Source organism: Chamaea fasciata, unplaced genomic scaffold, assembly GCF_029207755.1.
Source record: "Chamaea fasciata isolate MVZ Bird 193981 ecotype frontalis unplaced genomic scaffold, bChaFas1.0.hap1 SCAF_3, whole genome shotgun sequence".
NCBI lineage: Eukaryota > Metazoa > Chordata > Aves > Passeriformes > Sylviidae > Chamaea > Chamaea fasciata.
This window is the reverse complement of record NW_027094088.1, coordinates 88905018-88917802: the sequence shown is the minus strand read 5'-3', so window position 1 is coordinate 88917802 and position 12785 is coordinate 88905018. Positions and strand designations below refer to the sequence as shown.

The 12785-nt window shown below is 38.5% G+C and overlaps 1 long non-coding RNA gene across 5 annotated transcripts in view; it reads left to right on the top strand.

Moving 5' to 3' along the window:
• The first annotated feature begins 2744 nt into the window (after positions 1–2744).
• Positions 2745–12785, top strand: part of LOC136287224 (uncharacterized) — a 169293-nt gene continuing 159252 nt past the window's right edge. For 4 of the 5 annotated variants that reach the window (XR_010720118.1, XR_010720117.1, XR_010720116.1 and 1 more), the window contains exons 1-5: positions 2745–2792; positions 2877–2951; positions 7315–7446; positions 9048–9484; positions 12338–12511. This is a non-coding gene — a long non-coding RNA (uncharacterized lncRNA). The remainder of the gene's footprint in view (positions 2793–2876; positions 2952–7314; positions 7447–9047; positions 9485–12337; positions 12512–12785) is intronic. The other variant, XR_010720119.1, reaches the window with a different exon arrangement.

Below are 12785 nucleotides of genomic sequence, written 5' to 3'. Positions count from 1 at the left end.
TTTTCAGCCTCTGTTTTGCAGGTTCTACTCTCTACTTTCTAATTTGGTAATTTCCTCCACACAATTCTGGTTTTGTTCTGCTGAGCCTGTGCCATGGGAATGAACTGGCTTTGCTTTCTGCATGGGTGGTCTAAAGTTTCCTTGGAAAGCGTGGCTGGGAGTCACTGGCACAACTGCAGCCCGTGGCCACAGCATCCCTGCAAAGTGCATGTTGCTGTTCTCACTTTACAGATGGCTAAATGAAAGTAGAGGAATGAAAGGATTTGCCCAAGGCCACATAATAAATCAGTTGTTTCTGTTGGATTAGTTACAGCTCAGGACTTCCATGCTGCCAACTGCCAACCCTGCACTCATTCCACCACTCACTCCACTGTTTCCAGTGCCACAGGGATTGCTTCTGCCCTACTAGTTTAGAGGACATGTAGACGGTCCTACTCGAGACATAAAATAATCCTGCTGTCTCTTGTTTTAAGAGATTTTGCCGCCCTTATGTAAGGCGGAAGATCTGGGGTAAATGGTTTCTGCCTGCATGATTCTTCACACTGTGAACATTATGTCATTGCACATTTAAATGACATTTTTCTGGTAATGGGAAGGTTGACAAAAATGTGCTTGGTTAAGCCATGGAAATCTGGATTTCTTTCCATAGTTTTGTATTCAGACCCAAAAAGTAACATTATATGCATCTTGACACATAACCCAAAAGCTAGGGTGAAAGTAGGCCTGTCCATTGTGCAATATGGGATAGTTAATAATCTGATGTAAACTTGCTGATAAAGATTGGCGCAGAGCAGGGCAATCATCCTGCACATGCTTCCTCCTGGAGATGTGCTTATAGCTTGGTCTTTGGTGTAAATAGTACAGCCAGCTGTGAGCACTTGGAGCACTCTGTCTCCACCAGTACAGCTGTGCTTTTGCTCCAGCAGCTGAGGGGGATTGAAGGAAAGGGTATATGAAGGTACTTGAACTGGGAGCACTTCTGTGTTTAGAAAAAACCAACAGAAAATGTGACATGTACGTGGGTTGTAAAGAAAACCACCAGTTAAGGTGTGAGCACAGCTGCCTGTGACTAGGGCACTTCAGGAGTAAGGGGTAGCCGGGAGAAGCCATGGAGGCAGTAGAAAATATCTAGCAGGCAGACATGCACAGCAAGCAGAGGAAGGAAAGGATTTGCTCCTGCAGGGTGCAGAGCATCTTTGATGCCCACTTGAATTCAGAGGTAAAAGGAAAAATTCTGCAATTATCTCCATGTGGGATGTATCTTAACTGCTCCCAAATCTTCCTTGTTATAGTTACTGCCATTTCACTACAAGCAATGTAATGTGAGCAGATCCACTGTGCTTTTTTTCTTTGCAATGCTAAATTGTCATAGCTTTCTGATCATTTGTTCTGACAAAGCTCATCCAGAAATGCACAGCAAAAAGGGTGACGTTTGATGCTGTCACTTTTATTGCCTCACTAAATAACACAAGAGAATTTTTCATCCCTGAAACAGTTTTTCTGACTGTCCACATAGTAATGTCAACTCTATAATCTTTTTCTCCCTAAGAATGGTATTATTAAAATATTCAATGTCTTAAGTAGGATTCTCTTCATAGTAACACCTTTCTTTAAAAGGGCTCATCTTCAGGTCCATGCAAATATCCATTGTTGTTTGTGCACATGTAACACAATTACTCAGGCTTCATGATAATTTTATATACCCGATATTGAGATGACATGTTCACCTATGTCCACAAACGGTTAAATCTTCCCTTCAGGTTCTTCCACACCTCTGTTTAAGTCAATGGGATGTGAGCAGGGAGGGTGGAATCAAGCCCTAGAACAGCCATGGGAGCAGCATGGCCATGTGCAGAAATTTCACTTACGTTGTTCCCAGCTGGAATGGTGTGTGTTTCTCTGTGTTTGCAGCTGAGTGGTTACCCTTCAGCTGTCTGGTTGGTTGTGGCTTTTTTTCATAGCAGTGAGATAAAACAGAGTGCTGCATGAAAATCAGCGCCCTGTGACTTGTGACACCATCAGGGTGGGTTTTGTTTGTCAGTGCATTGCATGGAGTCAAAACCACGCCTTTTCTGGCACATGGAATCTTGCTCTGCAGTCCTGCTTTATGCAGAAACAAAAAAGTCTTCATTTGTACTGGCTGCAATGTTATGAAATGTCTGAAAAAGAGCATGAACTGACCAAGCAGATGAAAACTCCATGTGGACAGTGTATAAAAAGTGAACATTACAGATGTTTTCCTCTTGCAAGGTGATATATGATTAGCTGCATTTTGGAGTCCATGGCATTCCTCTGGATGCCCTGGAAGGTCACAGACCTCAGCAGAGAGGACTGGGACCCGAGCAAGGGGGATTGGATACCCTGGCACAGAGCCCAGAGAGACACAGCCTTTGACTTTAGTCCGTGGAAAAAAGCTTCTAACACTGAGAGAAGAATTACAAGTCACAAAGGTGTGAAAACAGTAGTTTAACTTAGCACAGGGTGAAAAATTATGTAGTTTTGAGTTTTTAGAAATAGGTGCATGGGGGACAAGATGGAGGATTTAGGGTGGTGCCCTGAGTTCTTCCTTCTTCTTCCCTGGCCTCCATCTTCTGGTGACGGTGGCACAAAGTAGTTTAAGGAGATTGGGTCAGGGCAGAGATGGCCCCTTTAGTATAGGTAATAGGCATTGGCACATAATTGTAAATAAGATGTACGTAATTATCTGTATAAGAGGTAACATCCTCCCATCGCAGGGGGAGTCATCCTGTGTCCGAGCAGCAGAACAGAGCTCGGCTGGCACAGAGAACATTGTAAGATAAGAAACAATAAACAATGCTAGAAACCCAGAAAAACAAGACCTTGAACACTCAGTTTCTTTCTTGTGTCTGGCTCAGGGTCTTCAGAGGGCAAAAGACTCTAAACCACCAGAAACACGGGCAAAGGAACAAACCTGAGAGCTGCACAATAATGTAAGTTATTTATTCATAAGAGGATTGAAGCAATGTTTCTTCCAGTGTGCACAGGCTTTTGATTCTGCATAGCTGAACTGGAACCTATTGTTGGCTGCCACTGCTGTGACACTGTGCAAATGCTTAATCACAGCCACTTCAATGGAATAGGTTATCTGTAATCTGGAGACACAACTTCTCCAACAGAAGATCTGCTGTCATTAAATATATGAGATTAGCTGACACAAATCCTCTTGGGAAAAATGTCTTCCACTGCACCAATCTCAAGTGCATCATACATAAGTGCAACTGTATACAGATTAAAAATAAAAAAAATATATTTAAAAATATGCCTATGCAGCTATGAAATGTCATGTTTGGAAGGAGTGTAGTTATGCTAAAAGCCATACAAATTTAGAACTTTACTGTAGAAAAAAGTATTGATGATATCAATATGACATCAATTAGATATATTTTTCTGTTTTATATTATAATCTCTCTATTATATAGGATAAATTTCAATAAAATTGTACAAATTTGTTGTAGGCCAATCCAGTTTATACATGAAACATTATATTAGCAAAGTACCTGCTTCAGATAGGAATTTCTAGGGATCCCACTGTGTGGTTCTTATGCTTTTTGTAAAAATAAATTTTCTTCAGAATTCTTTTTTATTTGTTTGCTTGTAAAAGTATGAAACCAAGCCACTTTCAAGCCCCAATGACTGACCATGACTTTCTAAAATACGGTGCTAGGAACCGCTCCTATCACAAATTCTCTAGACAGAATTCACATTGAGGGTTTAATGCAGGCAGCCCTCTGGCCATGCATGGAGCTGCTGACATGTTTAGATTAAGCCTTTTTTTCTTTTTTTCCTTCAGGGATATAGCATTATCTTTCACTTACTTCCAGAAAGTGTTGTGTATTGCCATGGCAGCTCACTGCTGGGCTACTGTTTTCGAATTACAAAGCGGGGAGAATGGAAAAGCAGCTAAACAAATAAGTTCTCTTAAAGCCCAGAGTTGTCATCATGGGAGCATCATATATCTCTCTGTCATTATTATTATTATTATTATTATTATTATTATTATTATTATTATCCCCAAAGAAGCCTGAGGTATACACCAATGCACTTAGTGCTATACTTTCAGAGGCATTGATACTTTTTTTTGTCAGAGGCACTTCTCTGTCAATATAAATGTTCTCATGGTGGTGAACAAGCTGCAGTCAAACAGCCTTGAATACTGGACAAACTGAAATAACAAAGCAAAAGAGAAAAATAATTTTTTTGTAGCTGGAAGGAAGAACATGTCTTAAAATTGCACAGACAAAATAAAATGGAAGGAATAGAATGGAATAAGATAGAATAGGTAAGTAAATATCACTGACATACTGTTTATATATATGTATATATGTCCAGCTGAAAAGATATGCAGAAAAGTATTTAGACCATCATTTTTTTTTTTAATAATATGTTTTCTGTGTTGATGCTGTATGTAGCCATGATAGTTTGGAGTTATAAGAAGCCCGATCTTTAACTACTCTGTGACAGGGAAGTAACTGGTTTCTTAAGCGCTGGAGATGAAATATCATCTGTGATATCATCTCTGAGCTGCTTAAGGAGCACGTTGTTGTATGTGGCCTTTTCTTCTAAAAAAGCAGGGTCTGAGATGAGCCATATGGGTGAAGTAATGCCTAATAAAGTACACTTCAAATTTATAGCAGTACTATTGCTAGTACTTGGAAGTGACAGTTTGGGGTTAGGGCAGGAGCTACTGAGGGGAAAGCAGTCCATGGTAGTGTTTAGGCAGCATCAGGTGGCTTGATACTCAGACACTGAGTTTTGAGAGCAGGCAAATGCACGGGGTCTGGAACAAGCAACAAATTTATCAAGTGAGTCATCTATTGCCTGTTAACGTTTTTTTTTTTTCCCCTAGATTTTGTATGGTTAATACATAATATTACTTCCTATTCTGCTTTCTGCTCACAATTTCTATATATTAGGTTGAATACTGTGAGAACATAAGAAACTGTATGTATAGCAGTTTTCTATTATTAGGGTTTTTTGTTTGTTTGTTTGTTTGTCTTAGTTTTAGGGTTATTTGTTTGTTTTTTGTTGATATGTGTGATCTTTTGTGGAAAAAATTGCTTGAGAATATTTTATAGGAATGTTTCTGTCTTAGTACTAAAGTAAAAATTATTATTGCTGGAAATTTCCTAGCCCTCAATTTATTTAAAAGTAATGTATTTCCCTTCATGGGATTTTTCACAGGCTCTGAGGTATATAAATGAACCTTGAGAGTTGCAAGTGGAAAAACTCAGTCTGTATTCCAGGTCACCCACTACCCGTAATGGGATGTTTGCACTGATGCAATAGGCATATCCAACTCACAGAACAGAGTTCCAAATAATGCAGTCTTTGGGTACAAGTTCAAACTGCCTTACATACCCAAAAATCATGCTAGGCACCCTTTTCTGAAGAAGTAACCATTATTGAACTCCCACCCTTTTTCCGAATATGTCATGCAACCTACAGCACTAAAACTTTCTCATATAGATGGTGTCATAAAGAGTAAGTATTATAGCAGTCTTAAACCTGGGAATGTCTGGGTGTGGAAGCACTGAGGGGAAGTCAGGAGAAGGGCTCTGAGATTGGTGTGTGTTGATGCTCAGCAAGACCTTAGCACACATCTACCTGCAGCTTCCCACCAGGACTGGGAGACAAAGGGCAGTGAGCAAACCTTAATGGAGGTGGGGATGGAGAAGTGGACATTTCCTAACAGATACAAAAAAAGTTTACCTAAAGCCAGTACATGGTCACCAACATAAGAGGAGCACAGAAGATGGAAGAATGACTTGGCAGTTGAAATTCCTTCTTCCCAATGTCATTGCAAGGACTCCTAGATACAGCATCTGCATATACATTATTGTCTGGATGCTGGAAAAATGACTTGTGCTCACACATATATTGCAGTCAATGTGTCATGTATTTTTTATTAAATTTTGGGTTGTAAATATAAAGAACTTTGGAGCTTCGTACCATGTGTGGGTGGATCCCATAGGGGATGAAGAGAATATGTCTGGTTGTGGAAGATAATATGTCTGGTTGTGGAAGATAATATGTCTGGTTGTGGAAGATGACGTCAGTATAAAGGTACAAGGGGCAGAAAGAAACCGGTGGGGAAAAGGTGCAGGAACAGCCATGCCTGGCTGCCATTCTTGTGGGGGAAGTAGTATTTCACTGAATCAAAGAGGGACCAGAGGACACATGCCAGAAGTGGCTGGAAAGGATGAAATGGTCTGAACTGAATGAAATTCCAAGGCTTGGAGATTGAGAAGACCAGGCAGCTTTTCAGAATCTTTTCTGTGGATCTGTGAAATAGGCTCCTTTGGTTTTGGGTAGGAGTATATAAGGACCAATATATGAACAGAGAAAGGCATAGTCAGTTTTCTGTTGTGAAGAAAGGCATGAAGAAAATTATAGACAATTGAAAGAACAATAATTTCTCTGGAGAAAAGATGGGTGAATGGAGGGGGAATTCACATTTTAATGTAAAAACTGATTGTAGTATTTGGTGTAATATGAAACAGTGATGCCTTATACAGATTATATTGTTAAAATGTCAATAAGTTTCTGATTCATAAAGCTGAAACAGCACAGGACTTAAGGTCAAGGTTAATGGCTCCTTCCTAGCTCTGCTGGATAACCTTAAGGCTCTACTGTATTGTGGTGGGCACGAGTCACCTGCATGTTTGTGTCTGCATGTAGTTCCTCCTTGATCTAAACCTGTAGTATACTGTGTGAACCTCTCAAGCTTTTGGTCATGCAAAAGCATCGTGAAGCAGTGAACAGATTGGATCATGATCACATGGAGAAAAAAGTCACAAAGTCACTGCTGTATTGGCAGCTGTAATTTGCCTGAACATTTTTTTAAATGGTGAAATAGAAAGGTGACATGTTTTGATTTGAACACCGACTTGCAAATTATAATGTGATGGTGAATTGTTTTTGTCTAATAGTATCTGAAAATGTCTCAAAATCCAAGTTAGAATGGGCTTAAATTTGCTCTTTGAGGATTTCCACACTTCTCTGAAATTCTTTTAAGGATTTACAGGTTGCAAATACCTGATGTAGAACAATGCTGATGAAACCAGATAATGTGTCCAATTTCCCCCTGGCATTTGTAAAAAGAATCTAAATGGGATTGGTAGATCTGCACACTTATTTTGTTATGACAGGAGATTTTATTTTTCAGCAGTATGCCAAGAAAGATTGAAATAGAAACAGTCTGAGAAAACCTGCAAAGCTTTCCATATTCATTGTTTTTGATGGTCTAGATACATAACTTGAAAATAATGTATCTTGGATTTCTGCTATTTCCAGTTCCTGCTGGCTTAAATGAGAATCATGGGAAAAACTGAATAATTAACCAAGATAATAAAATGTTATTTTTCAAATCTTTTGGTGGATGTGATCAAGCTGAAAAGGAAGATGCAGTTAATTTACTTACCCAAGGTAACCTGATCATTTCTGATTTTGTTTCTTTTCCAGTTACTTTACTTTACCTGCAGCCACAGCACAAAAATACAGAAACATTCAATTTTACCACTCTCTACTTTGGCTTAATTCTTTATAGTGAGGAGAAGCTTATATTTAAAATTATGAACAGTTTTATTGCTTCTCTATTCTGGCCATTGAACAAATATATGTAAACACAGCTTCCTGCAGTTCTATGCCATAGCAGCTCACACACACCCAGGCGGTGCCTATACTAAATTAAATACTAAATGTGTTCAAGACAGTTGAACCCTCTGTCACTAGAGACCAACTGGCTTGAAATGACCTTCTAAGCCTTGCTTCAAAACTCACTTCATTTTAGCTATGAGTCCTGACCTGCCTAGAAACACTTGCTCCTGCCTGTTCCCTTTGCACAGTACCTCTGCTTACTGTAGACAAACCCTGATTTCTTGAGCTTTGGCCAGGTCTTCGATGATTCCCTTTTCTTGACCTGTCCTGTGAGTCCTGGGCTGCTGACAGGCCTGGGCTCCAGCCACAGCATCTGTCTTCAGGTGGGGTAACCAGCCAGAAGAGGGGACTGCAGACTGTGCCCCACAGCCTTGTGCAGTCCCATGTAGGCTCCTCCTCTGCTGGACTGTATGGGTAAGGAAGGGTGTGCTATATCCATTATGGTTTGACTATTGCTATTTAGGTCCCTGTGGGTGAGACAAGCTGGCAGAAGAACTGCTCAGCTCCCCAGATGGCTGGGCTGTGAACCATGTGTGATAAACTGGTTTGGTGAATCTGAATGACTGAAAAAATTTCCTGGTAGGAAGAAATGTGTCCTTCCATAGCTACGAGTAAATTACATTTCTGACTCAAAAGTTGGGAATCTGTTTCCAGTGATACACTGTTTCTGTTCCTAATCCAACTGTGCTTGGCACAGTGGTATATGAACAGCAAGGAAATTTTACATAAAGAAAAATCTGACACAACTTAATCTTACTGATCTGGACACAATACAAAGATTACAAATGCAAAGATATGGGGGACTTGAGGATTTATTCTGTTGTTAATAACAAATAGATTGCTCATGGTGTCTTGAGTTTTAAAAAATTCAAGCTGTAATCTGTTTTTTGGAGCTATAATAATTTTTTTCAATTTATGCGCTATTTGTTAATTAGCATTATTATTAGTGCATTGTACATATACACATACTTAAAAACATATTTTATTATACATACATATATACTAGAAATATTGTCATTATTATTATTGTATTAGAATTTTTCAAAAAGGCTATGAACTTCTTGCATTGTGGGAAGTCTTGGCATGTGGCAAGGTATTTGTTGAGCAGATTCCAGTGCTGGTGAAAATTTTTCTGCATGTAGGAATCTTTTCATAGAGTCCAGGGATCATCAGTGTCTTGTGTCAAGTGACTACTTAGGACAGAGTATGATCCAGTCTGAAATTACAGGTAAAGTGGGGAATGTTTAACACCTTAACTGGATATTGAGCTTGCACAAAATCTGAAGGATCACAGTCCTATTTGTCTAAACTTGGTGATCAGTGATTGATGAATGCTTTTAGCGATTCTAACTTCATTTTCTGTGCCTCAGGTCCCAACTGTTCAGTTAGAAGAGCTTAGCATCCATCTCACAACAACTGCATTGTGGAGAGAAACTAATTAATGCTTCTAACATGTTCAAATGCAGTGCATCTCAAAGGAAAAATCTAGAAGGAAACAAACAATTTTGTGATCTGGGCCGAACCTTTGTATATATGTTTAATAAAAAAAGAAGAAAAAAATAAGAATCACAGTCTGAACAAGAAGGTTGAAACAAAATACTGAATAACAACTGCTGTACTGAATGAAGTTGTGATCCCATGGAGAAAATGCAAAAAGATAATGCAATTAAACATGAGAAGAGAAGATCAAAGGAGACCATGCTGAAGCTTTTAGATGTGTGATAGGCTGATGCAAAGCCCTGTTCTTCATGTTGGGTTTAGAGGACAGGAAAAGCACCCAAAAATGCTGTAAGGGAGAGTAAGACAGGTATGGAAAACTTCCAAATGTGGAAAATTTTCTGATGCAAACCTGAGAAATACACAGATTTCCATTCTCCATGTTCTTTGCCAGTTTCTTTCCAGTTTGCATCTCATTTTTTCTCTTTTCTTGTTATGCTAAAATTTTGATTTTTGTCTTGTCAAAGCTGAGCTTCTCACCATATCTGTATACATCCTCCTTGCATGTGAAATCTGCAAAGTTCCCATGGCTTAGTCACATCATCAGTCTCTTGGCTGAACTTCTTTTCTTTTGTCTGTGGTAGAATTCTTTGTGTATTAACCATAAAGAGTTTCTTTGAGGAACTCAGTCTCTTTAACAGGTTTCCTCGTTGGAAGAGGAGATTAAATCTTGAAATTTTTTTCAATATGTTGAAATCTATCTTCCTAAATACTGGGAGTTTTTTTGTTTTGTTTTGTTTTAAATTTGGCCATTCTCCTTTCTTCTAAACATGTCATTTCATTCTTGCTTTTTTTTCCCCTCAGATGCCCTTCCCCTTCGTATTGCAAAAACTTCTCCCCTGCTGATTAGAAACTCCTGATGGCTTTTTGCGCTATTTAATTTCAAAGCATTTGTCTAAAGAATAATCAAAATGTACATTTTCAAAAGAAATTATCTGCTGGTTTGGCTGTGTGAAAAGCTCCACTGTTACAACATCTGTGGTCTTTTCCCCTTTGAAACACACTTTCCAACAGGTCAGCTAGTTTTGTTGGTGACCTAGAGAGGTAACATATGCTCCTTGACATCTTCCCTGATGACAAGGTAATATCTACACTGTATTAAGTAGTCCTGTGATGTGAATTAACCCACAAAGTCTCTTATTTTAGTTAAATGATCTTTTGATCAGGCTTGAGCCCATATTTGACTATCTTTCAATTTTTGGTGCAAATATTTATTTCTTCATGCAGGTACATTTTGTAATACTTTTGTGTTATCAAGAATGATGTTTATACTACAATGAAAGAAAAAAAATATTAATCTTTCTCCAATTTCTTCCAAGTAAAAGAGAATAAGAATTAAGAAAAAATAGGGAAAATTGAGAGAATAACAATGTGGCTGGCTGGGTGAAAAGTGCAAGGGGACTAAGAAAACAGGCTTATGATTAGATCTTGACAATGACAAGAACATACAGGAAATAACAGAAATGTATGTAGTCTTCACCCAAATTATTTTAAGGAAAACAGACTAAAACAGTGGCTCCATAATCTTCCATTTGAGCTTATGGTTTGAGGAAGTGCTCTGATATCTACAATATGGAAATGAGTCTGAATGTAATGTTCTGTTCTCCAGAGGGAAGTATCAAACATGAACAGGGAAGGGTGAAAATAAGTAGACAAGAGCACTTCTGATAAAGGCAGGGGATTATAATACCAGAGGCATATAAAACAGGCTGAGAAATGATTTTGTTGCCAGGAACCTAATCTCATTCCAGAATTGTTGTTATAGGGAAAAGATTATGTCAGACAAGAAAGGTAATTACTGAACCCGACTCAATGCCAGCAAAGTTATCTGGAGAACGCTGTCCAGTGTTCTATACTGAACCTGAGAAAAGATGCAAACAAATTGGATAGCATCCAGGAAAAAATCACTGATACTTATGAGAAATTTTTGAAACCCAAGCAAAAAAAAAAAAAAAAAAGTTGAAACAACTGCAGCTGTTATTTTAAAAGTCGGAATGACAAAGGAGGGACTGGAGAATATTCTGACATTTTAAATGGTTTTATAAAGATACCTGTGATCAACTATTCTACATAGTCAGTGGGAAAAAGAAAAATAAAAGCTATTTAATTTGAAGGACAGATGGCTGGAAAGTTTATATCAAAAATTCTTTCTTGTTAAAATTCTGAAAATTCAGAAGAAGCTTCTTTAAGGATCTGATGGCATCAGTGGTTTTGAAGAAGAGCTGAAAAAATGCTAGAGATGAACTAGGAATGCTTCAAAATATCTCACCAGGCTCAGTCACTTTCCAGCCCTTCATTCTTATGATTTTTGACTGTGTCTGCTATCTGTACTTACAATCTCTAAGGTTAAACAAGGATACGATATCAAATAATTTGCCAAAGGGCCTCATTAAACCTAACATTGAAGGACTGACCATCGTAGCATTGGACAAGCTCTGTAGAGCCCCAATTCACTTTCAAGAGAAACATCTTCAGTCATCTCTAGCAGTATTATTCCTATTTTTTCATCCCAGGATGAGTAGATTTGTGATCAGGGGTTGGAATCAGAATCATGTTCCCCATGTGCCCTCCAGAATCAGAATTCCCCTGTCTTGCTCTCCGTGTTGTTTCCCAGTTCTTTGCATTTTGTTGCAAATGAGACATGAAAAATGCTTTTAGTTTTGTGTAGGTTTTTTTTTTTTTAGTATTTCATAGAGGCATATGCAGCTTCTCTGAAAGGGAGAGGAGCAATGATCATTACCCCTTTAGACTGGCAACTGTCAGAGTGTGTCCCTTCTCTCTGCTTTTGGGAGCTATTCCAATTATGGTGCTGCAGCAAATGGAGGGGAAGGCACCACTCCTTTTCTTTCATTGTTTGCCTGTTTTAATAGTCATTCTTCAGCAAAATGGAGGATAAAATTACTGGATACTTGTTAGTTCAGGCATCTTTTGGGCTTGGATTCAAGGATATTCACTCTGGAAGAAATTCTGCCCCCGCAAAAGGTGGGCTTCAGTTAATAGCCTATTCATCCACAATGACAGAGTTTCTAAGCAGTAAAAGCAGTGGGCATCTGTGTGCAAGATTCTAGTCAGAAAATTTGATGGGTTTATGGCATTTCAGGCATACAAATGCTATTTTGGATGACAACTTTACTGATTTATTTTTATTTTCTGTACTTTGCAGCAAAGACAGCATCTCCTGCCATGTTACGTGAAATGCCTGCTTACATCTGCAAGGCAATGGCTGTTTGGATTTTTTTTTCACATTTCAGTAGTAGCACACATACCCACATTTCTAAAATACAGTGCTTACGTCACCCTGTGTCAAGTTGCATAAATATTCTGCAGAGAAGGGAAGGTGAGAGATACAAGCAGTCTTTTATTACTGAAGCATGAAACACTCATTCTGTAGCCTTCAAAAATCTATCTTAGGGGTCTAGAAAGGATTCCCAGCTTTGCTTAAATTTTCAAGGTTACTGAGCTTTTCATAAGCTTGCCTGCGTGCAATAAAATCATTATTTTAATCCTGGAATGATTCAAGCTATTATTTTAACTTACTACTACAAAATTCTTGGGTTTGATTGTCATGAAGGAATGTTAATTATTCTAGTAGTTGAATTTATGAAAATTAT